The sequence below is a fragment of the Chaetodon trifascialis genome, chromosome 18 (assembly GCF_039877785.1).
Source record: "Chaetodon trifascialis isolate fChaTrf1 chromosome 18, fChaTrf1.hap1, whole genome shotgun sequence".
Lineage (NCBI taxonomy): Eukaryota > Metazoa > Chordata > Actinopteri > Chaetodontiformes > Chaetodontidae > Chaetodon > Chaetodon trifascialis.
In genome coordinates this window covers 18,340,218-18,360,490 of record NC_092073.1, presented here as the reverse complement: position 1 = coordinate 18,360,490, position 20,273 = coordinate 18,340,218, and the positions used below count along the sequence as shown (strand labels likewise).

Genomic DNA, 20,273 nt, shown 5'->3' with positions numbered 1-20,273 from the left:
AGAGAGCTGGAGCGCCGTAAAGCCGCCAGTATGCGCGCACCATGTTTTCATGGAGGCGTAGAAACAGAGCCTGAGGGGAGGCTGTGGCAGAAACGGTACCTTAGAGGACGACCACCGCCTCTGAAGCTGGGCAAACTTTTGAATGCGTCTCAACAAAAGGAAAAAATGTAAAAGCCCAGGTTTTTGATTAACTGCACACTGTTAATAACGGCATGGTTTATTCAGAGTAATAAATGAAGGCCAAAGTCAACAGAAAAGACCCCCGACCCCTCACACATAGGCGCCAGAAAAGCTCTGTTATTTCTGGTCGTTTGGCTGAGGTTGTTTTGCGTGTTTTGCACTTATTTAGTAACTCTTTGGAGTCTTTTTGTGCCTCTGTGGTAATTTTGTGTCTCTGAAGTTATTTTCAATTTGTTTGTATTTGTGTTGCTTTGTAGTCGTTTTGTGTCGTTATGGTTGTTTTAGGTCTCTTGTAGTAATTTTACCTTTCCTTGTAGTAATTTTTCTTTTCTCTGTGGTCATTTTATGTCTCTTTGTGGTCATTTTATGTCTCTTTGTGGTCATTTTATCTCTTTGTGGTCATTTTATGTCTCTTTCAGATCATTGACTTGCCAACAAGAAATGTCAGCAGTCACTGTATGTGGGGGCTCTGGTGCAGGGGCCCCTGGCCTGTACGCATTGGGCCCTTCAGTAATCCATCCATGATACCAACAAGCCAACTACCTATGACCTTCTGACTCTGGTGGGGGCCAGGGGGGCCAGGGTTGGTCAATCAGACCTCTGTTCCACCCCTGGCCACCTATCTGCCCCCCGTCCCTGAACACAGCAGTCTTTGTTATCAAGATCTTGGACAGCTTGGACCATGGAAAAAAGTTCTATTCACCTTTAACTGTTTTCATGCTGTGCCATGCTTCAGTGATAGTATATCTAACACCATGTTTGTCTTATATGCAATTAATAATTTGTTATTTTTTATCTCCTGTCATATTTTCTGTCTCAGCGTGTCTGGGACAGGTGTGTCAAGTGTGGGTTATTTATTAAAAGCAACACAAAATCAGGACTCAGACCCAGAACACTGCATCAGTCACATCCTAAAACCAGAACAGGGCACCAGAGGGGCCTGGCTGTTTAATATGTTCATAAAAAGTGAAAGGGCCTTTTGTACCTTAATAAGGAGGGCCTGTGGTTTGATGGGGATCTGTTTGGAGGGTCAGGAGCTTTACAGACTTATTGTGTTGATGTAATCTCGGCCAATAAAGCAGCATTATCTTCTGTATGATTTCTAATAACACAAGCCCTGAAGTGGTCTGTGGTACGTTGCTCAGATTGTTCAGCAGAAGGTGCTGATGGCAAGCTACAACAAAAACCTCCAGATTCATCACCCACCATGAAGACTGTCTGCAGTTTGGCAGCGAGCCACAGTCAACAAAAACCTAGTAAATTAATCCACAGGTTCACACAGAAGAGCAAATGAGTTCGGGCATGTTCAGTGTTGCAGGGCTTTAATGAAAAAAGGAACACTGAGCAAACCTACAATGCATAAATAAATTCATCATTCTCACAAATCCATAGAGCTACATACATTTACACAAAGGCAGAATACAGCCTACATATAAAAACACAACACAGATAAATGCAGCCTTTCGTAATAATAAGACAACAGGATTATGTTATCTGACATTTAAATCTAGGTAATCAATACTGTAATCAGTAAAGTCCAATTATTGGTCTCTTTCTAGGATAAAATGTTCCAGTATACAATGAGGCAAACAAAGCTGGCAACTGCCCAACAGCTCCAGACCCCCAGGAGCCCCAAAAGCCCCAGATTCACTGCCCCACAGCTGATTTTTGGCCTCAGTTATTTTAGTTTATGCTGCACTCAAATGACCCATATTCCCTAATACAGTTGCCTTAAACTCAAACTGCACCAAATTAATTTAAAAGTTGGGCCTAAGATGAATCCAGTTGAGACAAGATGGTACACCAAGAGCACAAAGGCCAGGAGGCGGCATCGGCAGGGACCCAGCAGCAAACTACAACAGCTGGAATTCAAAAATTTCCACACATTATTGAACCATTTTAGAAGAGACAGATCGAAAAATAGGACAATACAGAATGATTATAGGGACATTTCTGAGAGCTTGGCGTTAATGGAGAGTGTTTATTGTCCATCAGGGCAGACATGGCCACTTTGAGATTGATTAGATCATAAATAATGAGAAATTAGATGTGAGGAAAAGAGGACCATCACAGAGAAAGTTGCCACTGAGGCTATGAGTTGAGTTATTGTTATGTATGTTAATCTGCTTTAAGCCATTTCCTGAAATCGACCGAAGAGCTATCATTACTGAGAGTGTGGAAAAGCTGCCAGACGGGGAACATCGTAACTGACAGCACTGATCTGACATGCTGTTAAAATCCCAGCCTGCACCGCCTCCCTGTAGTTTGACTCCCTCTGAGTCCACTGCAGAGAGAATACGGTACTCAGTGTGTACTTCCAAGTATCAAGCAGAGGTTTATGTTACTTCGTAGGAATTGTTTTTTAGTATAAAACTTGTTTGCCATCTAGTGGTTCTGCTTTGAAAATACCTCCGGAGCAAAAGCTGCAACACAAGCCACCATGCAGGAACACAATGTGCGGATGAAATATATATTTCCATCAGAATATTTGCTTTTGATGACTTGTTTGTCTTGAAAAATAAATATTTTTACAACATTTCACATATTCTTCTGCATCCTCTGCATGCTTTAACTCACAGCCTCACTTTCAGCACCTCTGTGGAAATCAGATCTGCACCAGTTAACAGTTGAGTTGTAATCACAGATCTATATCATAATCACCCTCGTCCTCTATTTATAGCACACACAGAGCCCCTGTAGAGTGAGTGAGCCCCTGTTCTGCCAAGTCCTCTCACTGTTAATGAGATTTACTCTTGGCTCAGGGAGCAGGGCAGACAATGGCGCTGTCTAGACGAACCACGTAGGGCACAAAATGGGGTTTGAGTACTCAGAGCCTATACTCGAGTAAAAGTACTTAAAATACTCTGTTAGAAGTAAAAATTCTGCATTGAAATGTTAAGAAAGTGTGTAATAATGTGGAAAATGTTCTTGAAGTGTTATAATTTACGTTACATTTAAAAGTATTACATTACTACACATAAAAGTATACATTTCACAAAGCCTCTGTACGTTAAGCTGTCTGTCAGATAATTGTAATGAAGTACAAAGTACAATATTTCCCTCAGAACTGTAGTGGAGGAGAATTAGAAAGTGGGATGAAAAGAAAAGACTCGAGTAAAAAAAGATGTGTTTAATTACACTACATGAGCAAATGTACTTCACCACTGTGGGAAGACTCCCTGCTGAGTTTCTCTGATCTTTCAATAATCAATAATCAGTGTGTCCAGCTGTATTTTTAGCTGCAGAGCTGACACAAATACAGGCGAGCTAAAAACACTTTTGCCTTAATTCTAAGAGTGTGTAATTAAAAACTCAACCATCCATGTTTCCTGCATTCAGAGCTTTTAGCTGAACACTGAGCACATGGAGAGCGATGGAGACCCGTGCTGTCTATGCAGCTGTGTTGGAATAACTTCACTTATTGTTGCAGCTCATCCTCTGGGCAAATTATCACGTCTTCTTATTTGGCACTGCAATAATTTCAAAAATTGATGCACATCTTTTAAGGCAGTGGGGCGTCATTTGTTGTTGCAATCATCTCCAAGAGTATTAACACAAAAATATAAAGTAGAGGTCAAGTTTAAATCCTTCAGTTTGGGTGAATCTAAGATGCAAAGAGATGAATTTAGATAACATGTTCTGTGTAATATGAAGAACAATAACACTGATGTTGGCATATCTCCCACCAGAGGTTCAGCATGGAGGGAAGCATAATTTAATGATTATAAAGTATATTTTACACTTTTTTTTAATCTGCAGCGGTGCCATGAAACCACAGAGGAGTAAATGTATGCAGGCTGAGGCGTCTCTGGGAGGAGGAGGAGGCTGCAGAAGGATCAGTGGGACATCTTGTGGTGCCTTGTTGCAGTTGCAACCGTTTCTTTCATTTCAACTGACTCAACTTCCTCTTGGTACCATGAAAGGTAAAGTAACTCATTTAAAGACTCGCAGTGTTACGTTCTGGTTGTTTTATGACGGACACAGACAAAAGAACGGGGAGATTTTAGTTCTTTTTCTGACATCCATCCTCCTCAGCATCCAAGGAGGTTGTGAATAGAGTGGCAACAGGGAAGATGATGGACAGAATTGTCTGATTGTCTGTTTGATTGATTGTGTAACATTTCATTGATATTATCACTATATTGCTATAAGCTTCTGTATAACTAAAGTACGTTAACTGAAGTTAAAGTGAGAGCCTGTTAGCTTTAATAATGAAAGTTTACATTATAACTTTAAGTCAAGCCAATCATGGTACTCGTGAGAAGGCAATGGGGAAGAGGACATTACATAGCCGGATGAATCTACTCCACAAAAGCCTCCTCTGATCAGGAACTTGCTCTACAAGAGTATAGGCAAGCTCATTTCAGCTGCCAGGCCTCGGGCTGCACTCCTGTATGGGACTACCAGGGCAACAAGAGCTAAAAAGGACAGCAAATATTGGACTTGCATTTGCCAGGTGGCCAGAAACGCGACCAAATAAATGCTAATGTTGCTTCGTGTCTGCTGGATGTGCAAATGAGCAACTGTTTGCCAACACATTTGCCATATCGGCGCTTTGTTTAGCTTGTTCCTGCTGCCCTGAGCAGTCTGAATGCCTGTCTGTAACATATTCATGGTGCTGATGTAAGTTTGCTGTGAATCCAGTTAGTCCTGTCACACATTCCCCCCACATGCTCAGCCACAACTGATCTTAGGGTCTTGAATGTTCACCATTTGTTTGGCTCTGCTGCAAAACACCATGGCTGTACAGAATATGTGTCATGCAAGTCGTTTCCTCCTTCGAGTGTGTGCTGTTTATCTCTCTGGTTGTTTGTATGAGTGTGTTTGTTCTAATCAGGGCGTGGTGTCCTAATTTCCTCCTCTCACTTACTAACCTGCACACCTGCTGCCACTCATCAGCCACACCTGAAGCCTGCAGTATAGAAACCCCGGCCTCGCCTCAGGCCCTGTCTCCTGCCTTCCTGGCTTTCCTGCTTGGGCCTGATCTTCATCAGTCTGCAGTGTTCTTCCTGAACCTTCCAGCCTGTTCTGCTCCACTGTTTGCCTCTGATTCACAACACACAATCCAGCCAGCCCACCACTAACTAATCTTATCATAAATGGATTTTGGCTGAACTTTTACATGGTCTCTGAGTCTGAGCTCTACTTCCCGGCCCTGACTGATTAGCTATAACTTAACAAAGCCAGATAAGAACCAGCTTTCATCTTGCCAAGGCCTCACTGCTATTTGTGAAGGAGATCCACTCCACTTCCTCTCATCAGTGGACAGGGTGGAGAGTTCAGCATCAACAATGTGAAATGTACAGTATGAGGAAATTTGGTCTTTAACAAGTCTGCACACTGCCCACTTGGCAGTGAACTCAACATATTTTAGAGGCTATCCACAGATCCCTCACATTTATCTTCCTCACCACCTCACAAAAGATAACAGGACAGGACAGGACACTGTGCTAATCCGGTGAAGAAAAGCCTAGTAGGTGTTTTCTGTCATGTTTCCCAGGTTATTGCCACAAACAGTCCATCAACGCTGTAAACTAACCGTAAAAAACAAACAGTGTGAAGAAGCAGCTGAGGTTCTGGACACACTGTAGATCTGAACACTTCTTGGCATGTAATCGGCTCAGAAAGGACACACATCTTGTGAAACAGTGTCTCTACACAGGCTTGGTCTCTCAAATGGAAACTTGGTGGAAACAGCTCGCTATATGAAAACTTTTTTTTCCCCCAATTTTCATACATTTTTCAGCTCATAGAAACACTTGTACTATATAGTCATTGTATGCTCTGTGGCTCTTTATATGTATTTATATTAATGTATAACCCTGACAGGGGTCATTCTGCTGAATAATGAGTACAGTTTGTCACTCCCACCACTGAGAGGCAGTACCAGTCTGCTCCACTGAATAATAATGAGTGCTGCCATTTGATAAAACATTTATTTTTATGTTGTTTTGCATGTTGCTTGTTGTAATTTTGCTAGAATCCCTCTGTGTTTTACTACAATATTGAGAATTTCTGCTCAGTTTCCATGCTTTGATTGTTGTAAGTTAATCAAAACCGTGGCTGAAATCATGCAGTGTATTTATTTAATAGGTTAAACATTAACTCTGTTTTATTTGAAGGGTTGTAAGAGGGTTGAACTTAAGCCTGATCACAGCTCACTACAAAGACAAGGAAAAAACTAACTCATGCATTGTTTGAATTTTCTTTTATTTGATTAAAGGTAACATTCAAAGATAACTTTCATGTGCAATGAATCGTTTCATTATTTCATCCCTCTGGAGTCAGCAGAGCTCCAAATCTCTTCACACTCCCTGTCCACCAACAGTTTGCCATCATCGGTCAGGTAAAGACGACACATGTTGCAGCTGGATTTGGAGGAGTTTGTATGCCATCTGGGCTGATCACATTTGCTGTACATCACCAGGTTGCAGTCAGCCTGCATGCACAGACGAGCTACATCTGCTCCGGCGGTGTCTGAAGCCCACACAGGCTTCCAGCCATACAGGACAAAGTTACCGTCTTCCTGCAGGCAGAAAAAGAAGACATTTGGCTGGTATCAGTATGTGCACTCCTAAACAAAGTACACATCATGCATCCTATTAAGTGTCTCAAAAGCAAGTTACTCACCTGGAAAACAGCCTTCCACTGCCCATTGTTGGACAGGAGAAAGTCTCCCTTGCGGAGTTCATCATTTTTGGACAAGAAGTTCCTGCTCATGATTCTGCAACAAAAACAAAACCTGTGTTGCATCCATCTAAAACACTGAAAATGCACTCTTTTTTTTCTTTTTGCATTGTCTTAAACCCACAATAAGCTCTATAACTTCACATTAAAAGGCACAGATTTAACAGTAAACTGCAATGACTCACTTATGCATCAAACTAATTTTGCACAGTATGTATGCATGAATCCATCCATCAGTATAATTGTACAGAGTACTTACAGGCTGAATGTTCCACCTCAGTCGGACTGCAAGAGGAGTGAAGTGTAAGACGAATTCAGTCCTTTTTTATATGCCTAAAATGTGGGTGGAGAGAGAAGGGGGGCAGAGAGGGGGATACAATACCCCTTTTTAACTTAACACCGCTGGTAGTGAGGAGTCTGGTTCAACTTGTTTAAGTCCCCCAGAGCATCATACCATGCAGGCTTTCATGACAAAAACAGGGTGACATGTTTGAGAGGGGCAGTGTCGAGGGTGATTGTGAAAGGGGAACCATTAGATTAGATTGGATTAGATTGAACTTCATTGATCCCTTTGGGAGGACCCCTCAGAGAAATTGGAGCTACTGAGGTCAATATGCACAGGAAGGTGCTCCAGGAGATTTACTCATTAGTGGTATTCTGTAGAATCATTTTCGCCACTCCAGAGAAGGAATGAAGATGCGCGAACAGACAAACCTGCTTCTGAAGTCTCTGAGAATGTCATTTATGAGAGCCTGAAACCCAGCTGGGCAAAAATATGATCCTTGAAGGGTGACGTGTATCTTAACACAGGCTTGATCTCTCGAATGGAAACTTGGTGGAAAGTCTGGTTGGAAACAGACAAACTTTTTCCTTTTTTTTCCCAATGTCATTCATTTTTCAGCTATTGTTACATATGGCTTTTCAGATTAACACCACAGTATTACATTTTTTGTTTACATGTTATAGAAACACTTGTATATTGTATGCTTTGTGGCTCTTCATTTACAGCTCTGGAAAAAATTAAGAGACCACTGCAAATTTTTCTGAAATCAGCATCTCTACATGTATGACAGCCTTTCAATTCCAGTGTCTGTTGAATTCAAATACAAGCACACCTCATTCTACTTAATGAGGTACTCATCAGGTGATCACCTGAACCAAATCTTATTGAACAAGGAAAAGTATAAAAACCACTGCTGTGGTCATCACTATCTTCTTTCAATAGGATGAGCTGGATGGCAAAAATGGTGCTAGTAGTACCTCAAAAGTAATTGGAATCTAGAAATAACTATTGACCATGTCAAAAGAGTTGAAAAGAAAAGTTTTGAGTGAGGAAAAGAAGGGTTCAATCCTGGCTTTACTGGCAGAGGGATACAGTGAGCATCAGGTTGCTTCCATCCTTAAAATTTCTACGACGGCGGTTCATAAGAACAATGTGAAGCAGCAGACATTGGGGACAACAAAGCTACAGACCGGCGGAGGCCGAAGATGACTCTCCACCGACCGGGATGACCGTCAACTCGTTCGAATGTCACCCAGCAACTGTAGGACGACATCAAGTGACCTACAAAAAGAATGGCATATGGCAGCTGGGGTGAAGTGCACGGCGAGAGCCGTTCGAAGCAGGCTCCCAGGGGCAGGGCTCAAGTCATGTAAAGCTAGAAAAAAGCCCATCATCAACGAGAATCAAAGCAGAGCCAGGCTGAGGTTTGCAAAAGACCATAATGATTGGACCACAGAGGACTGGAGTAAGGTCATCTTCTCTGATGAGTCCAACTTTCAGCTTTGCCCAAAACCTGGTCGTCTAATGGTAGATCAAGACCCTGTCATGGCCAGCCCAATCTCCAGACCTGAACCCCATTGAAAACCTCTCAAGCCATCAAACACAGCTGAGCTGCTTGAATTTTTACGCCAGGAGTGGCATAAAATCACCCAACAAGATGTGAAAGACTAGTGGAGAGCATGCTAAGACGCATGAAAGCTGTGATTGAAAATCAGGGTTATTCCGCCAAATATTGATTTCTGAGCTCTTGCTAAGTTAAAACATTAGTATTGTGTTGTTTAAAAATGAATATGGACTTGTTTTCTTTGCGTTATTTGAGGTCTGACAACACTGTATCTTTTTTTGTTATTTTGACCATTTGTCATTTTCTGCAAATAAATGCTCTAAATGACAATATTTTTACTTGGAATTTGGGAGAAATGTTGTCAGTAGTTTAGATAAAACATTTATTTTTATGTTGTTTGCTTGTTGTAATTTTGCTAGAACAATGCTGAATAATGAGTACAGTTTGCCACTCCCACCACTGAGAGGCAGTACCAGTCTGCTCCACTGAATGATAATGAGTGCTACCATCCATCCATTTTCTATCCATCCATCCATTTTCTATACCGCCTATCCCTTTTGTGGTTGTGGGGGGGGCTAGAGCCTATCCCAGCGGGCAAGAGGCGGGGTACACCCTGGACCGGTTGCCAGTCGATCGCAGGGCAACATATACACAGACAACCATTCACACTCACACTCACACCTCGGTGCAATTTTAGAGTCACCAATTAACCTAATGAGCATATTTTTGGTTTGTGGGAGAAAGCCGGAGTGCCTGGAGAGAACCCACGCATGCACGGGAAGAACATGCAAACTTCACACAGAAAGGCCCCGCCCGGGGATCGAACCAGCAACCTTCTTGCTGTGAGGCACGCGCACTACCTACCTGCTACCTGCTGCGCCACCGTGCAGCCATGAGTGCTACCATTAAAAGAAAAGAAGACCTTTATTTGTCACAATTAACACAGTTTTTCATGTTGCTTGTAGCTGTGACTATAATGCAACTCGTATTTCTGCTCAATTTCCATGCTTTGATTGTTGTAAGTTAATCAAAACCGTGGCTGAAATCATGCAGTGTATTTATTTAATAGGTTAAACATTAAGTCTGTTTTATTTGAAGGGTTGTAAGAGGGTTGAACTTAAGCCTGATCACAGCTCACTACAAAGACAAGGAAAAAACTAACTCATGCATTGTTTGAATTTTCTTTTATTTGATTAAAGGTAACATTCAAAGATAACTTTCATGTGCAATGAAGTTCAAAAGCATCGTTTCATTATTTCATCCCTCTGGATTTAGCAGAGCTCCAAATCTCATCACACTCCCTGTCCACCAACAGTTTGCCATCATCGGTCAGGTAAAGACGACACATGTTGCAGCTGGATTTGGAGGAGTTTGTATGCCATCTGGGCTGATCACATTTGCTGTACATCACCAGGTTGCAGTCAGCCTGCATGCACAGACGGGCAGCATCTGTTCCAGCGGTGTCTGAATCCCACACAGGCTTCCAGCCATACAGGACAAAGTTACCGTCTTCCTGCAGGCAGAAGAAAAAAAGACATTGAGCTGGTATCAGTATGTGCACTCCTAAACAGTTTGTAGTTTTGCATGTACTTTCACACAGACCTTTAAAAGTACACATCATGCATCCTATTAAGTGTCTCAAAAGCAAGTTACTCACCTGGAAAACAGCCTTCCACTGCCCATTGTTGGACAGGAGAAAGTCTCCCTTGCGGAGTTCATCATTTTTGGACAAGAAGTTCCTGCTCATGATTCTGCAACAAAAACAAAACCTGTGTTGCATCCATCTAAAACACTGAAAATGCACTCTTTTTTTTCTTTTTGCATTGTCTTAAACCCACAATAAGCTCTATAACTTCACATTAAAAGGCACAGATTTAACAGTAAACTGCAATGACTCACTTATGCATCAAACTAATTTTGCACAGTATGTATGCATGAATCCATCCATCAGTATAATTGTACAGAGTACTTACAGGCTGAATGTTCCACCTCAGTCGGACTGCAAGAGGAGTGAAGTGTAAGACGAATTCAGTCCTTTTTTATATGCCTAAGATGTGGGTGGAGAGAGAAGGGGGGCAGAGAGGGGGATACAATACCCCTTTTTAACTTAACACCGCTGGTAGTGAGGAGTCTGGTTCAACTTGTTTGAGTCCCCCAGAGCATCATACCATGCACTTATGGATTTAGGACTTTTATGACGAAAACATGATCCTTGTAGGGTGACATGTTTTAGAGGGGCAGTGTCGAGGGTGATTGTGAAAGGGGAACCTACCCATTTGGGAGGACCCCTCAGAGAAATTGGAGGTACTGAGGTCAGTATGCACAGGAAGGTGCTCCAGGAGATTTACTCATTAGTGGTATTCTGTAGAATCATTTTCACCACTCCAGGGAAGAAATGAAGATGCATGAACAGACAGAACTGTTTATGAAGTCTCTGAGAATGAGAGCCTGAAACACGGCTGGAGCATTGGTGAGACCAAAAGGCATTACCAAATATTCAACGTGGCATTTCTTAGGTCCAATTTGGTGAAGATGGCAGCTTCCTGGAGAGACTCAAAAACAGAGTTCATTAAGGGCAGTGAATATTTATTCTTAATGGTAATATTTAAACTAGTTATGAGAGAGGATATAGCATGGCAAGTATGAAAAACTTTCATTCAGGTTTCCAAACATTGCAATCTGAGCAGGCTAAACAATTTGGTTACTCTGACCATACCATTTCATCCAATCAGATTCCAGACATTTAGGGAGAGGTGTGATTATGTAACAGGGGGCTTTGTTTATGACATAAAAGGCCCTCAGTTTCTCTCTTCACTTCCCTCACTCTGTACATTGTGTAAAGTACAAGATGTACTGTGTCACTTCCAAGTTCCTGCCAAGAATGCACACAGCAGAGAACACATTCAGGCTTCTTTAGACTGTGCAGTCCCAAAAAAACGTCCAGTGGGCCAAGAGCTTTTCAGATTCACCCTATACTTTAGTAAAAGCAGCAATGTGCTGTATATTACATGTACCATTACTGAAGTAAAAGTACAAAATGATCATCGGGATGTATATAAAACATATAAAATACACCATAATCTATTTATTGATTATATCTTGTATTAATATTGTGAGTAATCTGAGTAATTAGTAACTAAAATCATTAAGAATGGCTCCTATCAGTGTCGTTTTATTATATAATGGAAGCACCTTTGCTCGACGAACCCAAAACACAGTAAATACACTCAGTGGTCACTTTATTAGAGACATCTGTACAACGTCAATCCAATACCACAGCTGTGTGATAACATCTGAGCACATAATGTTCAGTTTTTGGTGGCTTTGCTGCAAATCTGTGAATTAAGCTAAATGTTTTAGCATTGAGGTAATAGTGTAGTTTACTTTGAGCTGTTCCTAATAGTCTGCTCCTCTCGTATATGTAAATGAAAAGGACAACAACCTTTAGCTACTGTGCGACCTCAATAATTAACATATAATTGAATTTACAGGCTTCCAACAATGTCACAAAAACTAAACACTGAGAGCTAACTGGGGAGTAGCCACTGTTAGCCCAAGCTAATGCTAAATCCTTTTTTCCTCAGCTGTTTTTATAGTGAAAAAAACATCAAATTTCATCAACAGACATCTTGGTCGTTTGTTAACCCACATAACTATTGAGGCAGTCACCAAATTTAATGATGAAGGAGATTAAATATCAGCTGAATTAGTTTGGCTAAAAGCTAACTCGCCTAGCTTAGCTGCAGTAACTGCCATCTCTGCTTTTGCCTCCAGTGGGAATTGATTTAGTGTGGTTAAATAATACTAGGTTGGTTTAATCTATAGTATATGATGGTGAAAGCTTCTGTATTCAATCTTAATCTGAAAGGTAACCAGTAACTATGGCAGTGAAATAAATAAAGTTGAGTGCAAAAGAGCTGCTTACATGCAGTCATAGTGACAATGAAGTGCATTCAAAAGAGGCACAGATATGTGCAGAGATATATGTGTCAGAGGCAAATATGTGTGTTATATTTCTCACACATGATTTATAGCTTGACAAAATTGAATGATTCATTTGGATGCCATCCAAAATCAGATATGAAATGAATGAAACTCTTGCGCTTGAGCTGCTGGGTCTTGTTCAGGTGTCAACAATGCTGTAAAAGAGCAACATGTCCACACAGCTTTACAGTGGAAGGTAACTCATAGGCTCTCATTTCTCATGTCAAAATGCCAAATATATCACAGATTTTCAATGGTAGAGGATGTCAGTCACGCCATCATGAAAGTGATAACTGTAATCTTAACCAGTTTCATGTCTTTGACTGATGACGAGTTTGAGGTTACCGCATGTACTGTCATCACGCCCACATGCTGAAGGCCAGCACTGAATGAGGGTGAGCGGGGTTGTAGGGGCGGATATGCATAATGGTTGATTAAGCCAATAAGGAGTGCGGATCTCTGAAGTCTGCACACGACACAGATAAACGTTAGCACATTTCTTTTTCTTCCTTTTTTTTTTATTACATCTGGAATACAGTGAATTTATGAGCAAAGAGTGAGCTATCGTGGCAGGGGCACACTTAAAGGTCGAACCAACGGCATTTGATGAGAGCATTAATGTGGGCAAACATAGCAAGAGACACTTTGAATTTAGAGATTTGCCTTTTTTTTTTATTTATCTTTCTACAATAAGTGGCACCTAGATGAGAAATCTTGAGGAAGTGACAATAAGAGATGGCATGCCAAAGTTATCATACTCCAGTGAATTAAGCATGCAACAGGTTAAGTGCAGATTTTCTGGCTACATGTTGTGAAACAAGTCATTTTTATTTATTTTTAGCTACAGACACAGCCAACAGTGTCGGAGCTCCACTGTTGTAACTCATTTTCCTGCAGTGCTCCGTCCTTGTCGTCCTCATTTCCTGAAACAAGAGAGGAGTGATGGATGTGTTAAATGAGCACTCCACTGGTTTAGCGTTGCTATCCAAAATACATGCTTCCTTGTCAAAACCTGGCGCCCACATTACTTGCAATGCAAGGTGACCATGGACAGTTTGGTTGGGAATTCGAGATAAGCTACATCATTTCTTTCCAACTCAGGACTCTAATGTGCAGACTGATTTTTAATTTGTTATGGTAATTCATGCATATTAAGAGGTGCAGGAGATTTGAGTATATTGAAGATTTTTAAAAAGTCACTTGAAAAATAAGGCTGGAAGGAAATTGGAAACAACCTTGGCCACAATCATTTTTGGTGTAATGGAGAAGATTTGTGTGATGTGTTTTAATCTTGGAGGAACATTTTGAAAGATTTAATAATCACATAAAAACCTGATTCTAACAGGTAACACAGATAACAGGTGATAGCAGGGCAGGACACGAATGAGGATACCTCTGTGAGCCTTGGTTTCTGGATGCAGTGAACGTACGGCCTGGTGCTCGGTTCTATCAGGTCATCTGCTGTCTTGTAGCAAACGGCACAGTCCATCAGTGGCTGTGGAGCAATGGAAAGCATAAAAAAGCATAAGGATGCCGCTGCTGTTTGAATCCTGCGCCTAGATTTGAAACGAATGCTTCTCCTTTTGACATTTACTCACCCTGTCATTCCTGAAGGGGCATCTCTGGGGGTTTGACTCAGTCGTTCCTTTGGCGCACCTGGTGGGTTTCAGGTAGAAGTGGTGGTAGAGGTATCTCACCCCGAATCCAGACTGCAAGGCAGCAGAGGGGCATTTTAACACAAGCTACAAAACAGCAAAGTAAAGCCTGTGGCAATCTTCTTTTTAGTCATTTTCACATGTTGAAGCAAGATTAGGTTTGGGTTAAAATGATTAGGTCGTAACGGCAGGTGTGAAAGTACTCACTGTGCAGACTGGCCCATCCCAGAATCATATATATTGTGTTAGTGGATTATAATAGTGATGCTTTAATGTGTGCATCACTTCAATGTTGCAGCGGGTAAAAGCTGCTGCTGGGTAGCTTAACCTAGAATAATATGATTTTTTTAATTGATTTCTATATATTTTTAATAATCTAAATCAGCAACATAACTCATAAAAAGAGCAATATTAGCCTCCAAAATGCAGCAGACAGGAAGTACAAAGAAGCACGAGTACAGTGCTTGAGTTATATTCCACCACTGCATAAAGGCTGGAAACAGGAGATTTTGTTGCTCTGAAATAACAGCAGTTGACTTCCTGCTTGGAGCTTTGGGGAACTCGCTGAATCAACTGATGCCGTTGTTATTCTTGAGAGGACAGTATCGGAAAGTCAGATGGTCACCAAAGTACAGCTGCACCCTTCGGCGTTATTTCGTACACCTCATCAAAAACATGGTCCCTGTTGACTGCACTTGTTGAACTTGTTGAACTTGATTTTTTTGGAGCTTGAAGATGTATCTGTGCTCTGTGGATTCTGGGGTGTGGCACTGAGATCCTGTTCAACCAAACATCCAATGACAGATATACAGACATTCTAGGTCCCCTATATGCGGTCATAAGGATCTGCCCTGTCTTGTTTCGGCTCTAATGAAGACTCTTGTCTTGTCTTGTCTTGTCTTGTAAAGGCTGCAGAGCTGGCAGTTTTTCTGCCTTTAAATGCTGAGTGCGTCACATTTACAGCTATTTTGTTAGCATTCACTGCGATGAGTCTTAGGTCCACTGTCGAAGCCTCAGAAGCTTGTAGATGAAAGAAAAATAAAAAAAATTGCTATGTCATAAGATTTCTGGGGAATGAAATCTAAACTTTGAAACCTCTCCCTGCATTTTGGATCAGGTCCACACAGCTGCCTCGCGCAGCTGGAAGCACATTGCTGATGATTCAACAGTTAAACTATCGAACTATTAGACCCTTTTAATGTAAACGAAATGCACAGAGCAGGCGAAAATATCATAAAGCAGCAGAACATTTCTTCCCTTAAGAGTTTATCTTGTCTGTCAGAGTGCCTGGTTCAGATTCGTGATGGTTTCTGCTTTGGATATCAGCTCATATTTGTCTTAATTGCTTAATAAATGATACTATAACTCTTGTGGGAGCTGAGGAGTGCTGATAGGCAGATGTTTCATATTTCACTGGTGGATTTTCTCCAAGCCAATAACTGAAACCATTCAGTATGAAAAGGATAAACTCTGCCAGCTCATACTGATAAATGAAAGTATCAGAGTGAAGGATGATGGGAATGTGTGCAACCTTTTCTTTAATCCGTACACTGAGTCTTTCAAGCAAAAGACACGCCTTATCTTTTAACAAAACTAAACCCCTGAAGAAGAAAACATGTTGAAACTTTGAGAAGCAGATGTGAAAACAAGTATGAGCTGGAAATTCCCTGAAGGCAGAGAAAGAGAGAGAGAGTCAAAGCCGTCCTGCAGATCCCCAGAGGAAAGAAAACTGAAAGCAGGACGAATCCGAAACAGATGTTTCTTACTTATTTATTCCGTTTAAATGTGTAGTTTTAATTGCATATTTTCATTATTTGCTGAGGACTTTGAGGAGAACATTTGCTTAAAATCTGCCATGTCGTCACTCCATATTAACCTTAACTGAAGCTGCAATAAATGCTTGAAAAAGTTCTCACAAATAAAATATAATAAGCAGACACACACATTTATTCTCCAGGCTGTGAATTTGATAAAAGAAAAACTGAAATCATGAACTCAGATACCAGGTTTACCTCAATTTCTGACTTCTCCAGACTTCTCAAGAAGCGAAAATGGTGGTGCACCCCACTGTGAGAGTTGAGCTGCTCTAACGCCAGATCCACTCCTTTCTTGTAGGTGTCCGGCAGCTCATTGTAAGGGTCCTGGGCCTTGGCAGAGTACAGCACAGCTCCAGCACAAACCAGCAGCACCAACCCAGCAGCCATCTTCCTCCGAGTGTTGTGAGGAGAGCAGCTCGGCTCAGAGGGTAAACACCCTCCTCTCTCTGCGGGATCGATACATCACATCCAAAACAAGTCCTATTATGGCTGTGTGAGTAAGAGGAGAAGCTAAACACACTGGCCATCCAGAGGCCCGCAGCACCGACTGTTTACTGCTTATCTAGTTCCCGTCATGAGCAGATTAAATCTTAACAAAACACATTCTCAACAGGGAGTTTCCACAGAAAAAAGCTGCGTGCCAGAAGAAGAATTACACTCCTGTCCCTAAATGTTATAACAATGGAGACTGGGATTAGTAATCCAAGTCCTGGAAATGAGCCCAACATGCCATGAAAAGTCTTTAGACCAGGATAAAGATGAAGGTCAGGGGTGATCAGTGGGCGAACGAACTCCTCTGGCTCTGCTTGTTGATGCCTGAGCAAAGTGGGTCACTTCTTGGAAGTGAGGTTTTTCTTTGTACACAGTTAACGAGGTGGTTAATGACAGTTTATTCCCGAATGAAACAGACCACGAGTTACACACAATCAGGGTTCATATAAACAGTGAACCAAACAAATGTAACATTTGTTGATCTGGTGGCATTGAAGTACTGAGCCTTTACGTAAAAGTACCAGTACCACAGAGTAAAAATACAGTATTTCAGTCCTGCATTGGACATCCCAAGTAAACGTACAGAAGTATAATCAGCAAAATGCCGCAGAAAGTATTAAAATAAAAGCACTTGTTCTGCAGAAGTTCCTAAACTAGGGTCAGACCCCTCCAATCATGCAGAAATTAACCAGTAAATTTACCTGTCAGTTAAACACAGTGAAGTAAAACTGTCAAAATGTTTCCAACCTTTTATCTTGAGACCTCTTAAAATGAGACAGTGGTTACTTGGGGCCTCTTAATACAGGTTACGGTCTTTCTGTGGTTATAAATTATGAGGATTCTAACCAAATATGTATTTTTCTTTCACAAATTTGTTCAATTTTAGGGATTTTTAGGTGCCAGAGGTGACAAAGATTACAGTGTTTCAAACAAGAAACAGTAAAAATGAAAGACAGAATTATTTTCTCTTCTGGTTTCAGGCTTTTCACAACATCTTGGAACCAGGCTGCAGGAATTTGCTCCCATTAAGCCACAGGAGCGTTAATGAGGTCAGCCACTGATGTTGGGTGATAAGGCCTGGCTCACAGTCCACGTTCCACTTCATCCAAAAGATCTTGGATGGGGTTGCGGTCACAGTTTTGTGCGGGCGAGCCGAGCTTGTCCACACCAGTCTGGTGAAACCGGTTATTTATGGAGCTGGCTTTGTGTACAGGGGGCATGTTGAAATAGGAAAGGCACTTCCCCAAACTGTGTCAACAATGTTGGAAGCATTGTGTAAAATACCACCGTATGATGCAGCATTAAGGCATTTATCTATCATGAGATCTGGCCCAAACCATGAAAAACATAAACAAGCTCCTTGAGGACAGGACCAAAAGATTAGGTGACAATACAGAAGCAACCTTAGCTGATATTAGTCCAAAAAAAAAAGTGCAGTTAATCAAATTAGATAGAACAAATTGAAGTCTGGTGATATTCAGTCTTTTCTTACTGTGAACAATCTGATAAAAGACCAAAAACCGTCACTGAATTGATCCTCCTGACACGTACTGTCTGTGTAGCTCGATATATCTTGTTCTGCTGATAGAGAGATGAACTGACACGATGATCGTTTTGCTCTTTTTACAGGATTATAAGCAATAAGAAAAATATAGAATATCAGCAGAAGTATTCGTTAAAATACTGTCAGATTAGGTCAAAGTAGCTCATTCAATGCATACAGTGTAACACACTTTTTAAAAAAAAATTTAGTCACAATTTTGTTAAAGTCAACATTCAAACTTACTTACACAAATTGCTGAAGATGGGACACAAAAATCTCAGATGTACTAAAAATTGACCACACTACATAAAGAATACTTTGTGTGCACCTTAGCAGTAATGAGGGAATCTGCTTTCAGTTGAATAGTTATCACAAAAACAGCATCAAAAAGAAATGCTGAGCGGTGTCACAAGGCATGCTAAATGATGTCATCCAGGTATTCACTCATTTCCTGTTGATGCCAGAAGAGTCGGGGCTCCGCTGCTGTAGCCCATTCGGTTGCAGTGGTTGACCCTGGTTGTCTTCATCTCCTGCCATTCAGACAAAGTGAAGATCAGTGGAAAACAATCTCATGAAGCGTTCTGAGTTTGCAGCACAGTTTTGCCACCGGCGGTCAGAGTGACCCCTCGGTGGACGGACTAACCTCTGTGAGGGCCGTTTTGTGGACGCAGTGAACGTACGGTTTGGGCTCCTGTTCGATTGCGTCTGCAAATGTTTTGTAGCAGACTGCGCAGTCGATCAGCGGCTGCGTGAACGCACACAAACAAAACAGCACACAGACAAGTTAGAGCAGGCTCTCGCCCTCCAATCCCACATTTCCGAGTTCAGTAACGAGGCTGGAAATCAGGCAAACTCACTCTGTCGTTTCTGAACTGACACCCCGTGGAGTCCACTGTTCCTTTTGGACAATTGGTGGCTTTAAGGTAGAAGTGATGGTAGATGTATTTCACATCAAAACCAGGCTGAAGGGAAGAGAAGGAGGATTAACTCTGAACAACAACAATACAACAATCACATTCTTTGATAATTGTGGCTTTTCCAGAGGATTTTGCTCACAGTTAATCCAGGAAATGACTCAGTAATGAGGCACAACACCAGAAAAAAAAGATAAACACTGATTGTGAAAAGCAGACATGCTGGAAACTACCTGAATGTCTGAGCGCAGGACACTTCTGAGGAAGAGAAAATGGTGCTGGATTCCAGCGTGAGAGTGGAGCTTCTCCAGGGCCAGATCCACCCCTTTCTTGAAGGACTCAGAGAGTTTATCGTAGTTATTCTCCTGTGCATTGGAGGAACAGAACAAGGCTCCAACACTGAGCAGCAGCAGCAGCAATAAAGCAGCCATCTTTCTCCCCGTGTCTGGAACAATGAGGGCGAGGGGGCAGTGCAACGGCCCACCCACTTTGTTGTTCTTCTGAAGAGGAAAGAAACATCCAGCCCTCTTTTTTCATCAGTCGGAAAGCACAGAGAGTCCATTCTTTTCTGAGCATTGACTGCGTCTATATGACATTTTGATTCACAGCAGATTTTTCACACGAGAAATGAGGCACGACAGCCTGAGAGCTCAGCGCACGGCGAAGACAGAAAACACAACCGAACATGGAAACACACCAAAGACAGAAGTTTAGTTCATGAGTGTCCAATCACTTCTTAGAGTCTCCGCTTGTGAAATTAATCTCTGTCGTATTCTGTGCAGCTTGCAGCATGTTTCTGTATTTGAAGGACATTTGCATGTTTGAAGTACGTTCTTGTATTTGAAGTACATTTTTGTATTTACAATACATTTCATTATTTGAAGCACACTTGTGTATTTAAAGTGCATCTCTGTATTTGCAGCACATCTCTGTAATTGAAGTAAATTTCCATATTTGGAGCACATTTGTGTACTTGCAACACATTTTGTTATTTGAAGTACATTTGTGTTTTTGCAGCACATTTCTGTGTTTGATGTACACTTCTGCATTTGGTTGTTTTCTACATTTGTTTTTCTAAATGCTACATTTTCAAACTTCTTTTGCATTTATTTAAAGTTTTCTTACATATATAGGAACCACACAAGAACAGCAGC

General features: G+C 41.4%; 1 long non-coding RNA gene across 1 annotated transcript; it reads right to left on the bottom strand.

Moving 5' to 3' along the window:
- Positions 1 to 10,127: 10,127 nt before the first annotated feature.
- LOC139346725 (uncharacterized) lies at positions 10,128 to 10,896 on the bottom strand. Its single transcript, XR_011603286.1, has 2 exons — positions 10,372 to 10,896; positions 10,128 to 10,227 (listed from the first exon to the last, which is right to left on the bottom strand). It is a non-coding gene; the product is annotated as an uncharacterized lncRNA (long non-coding RNA).
- Between the last annotated feature and the right edge of the window lie 9,377 nt (positions 10,897 to 20,273).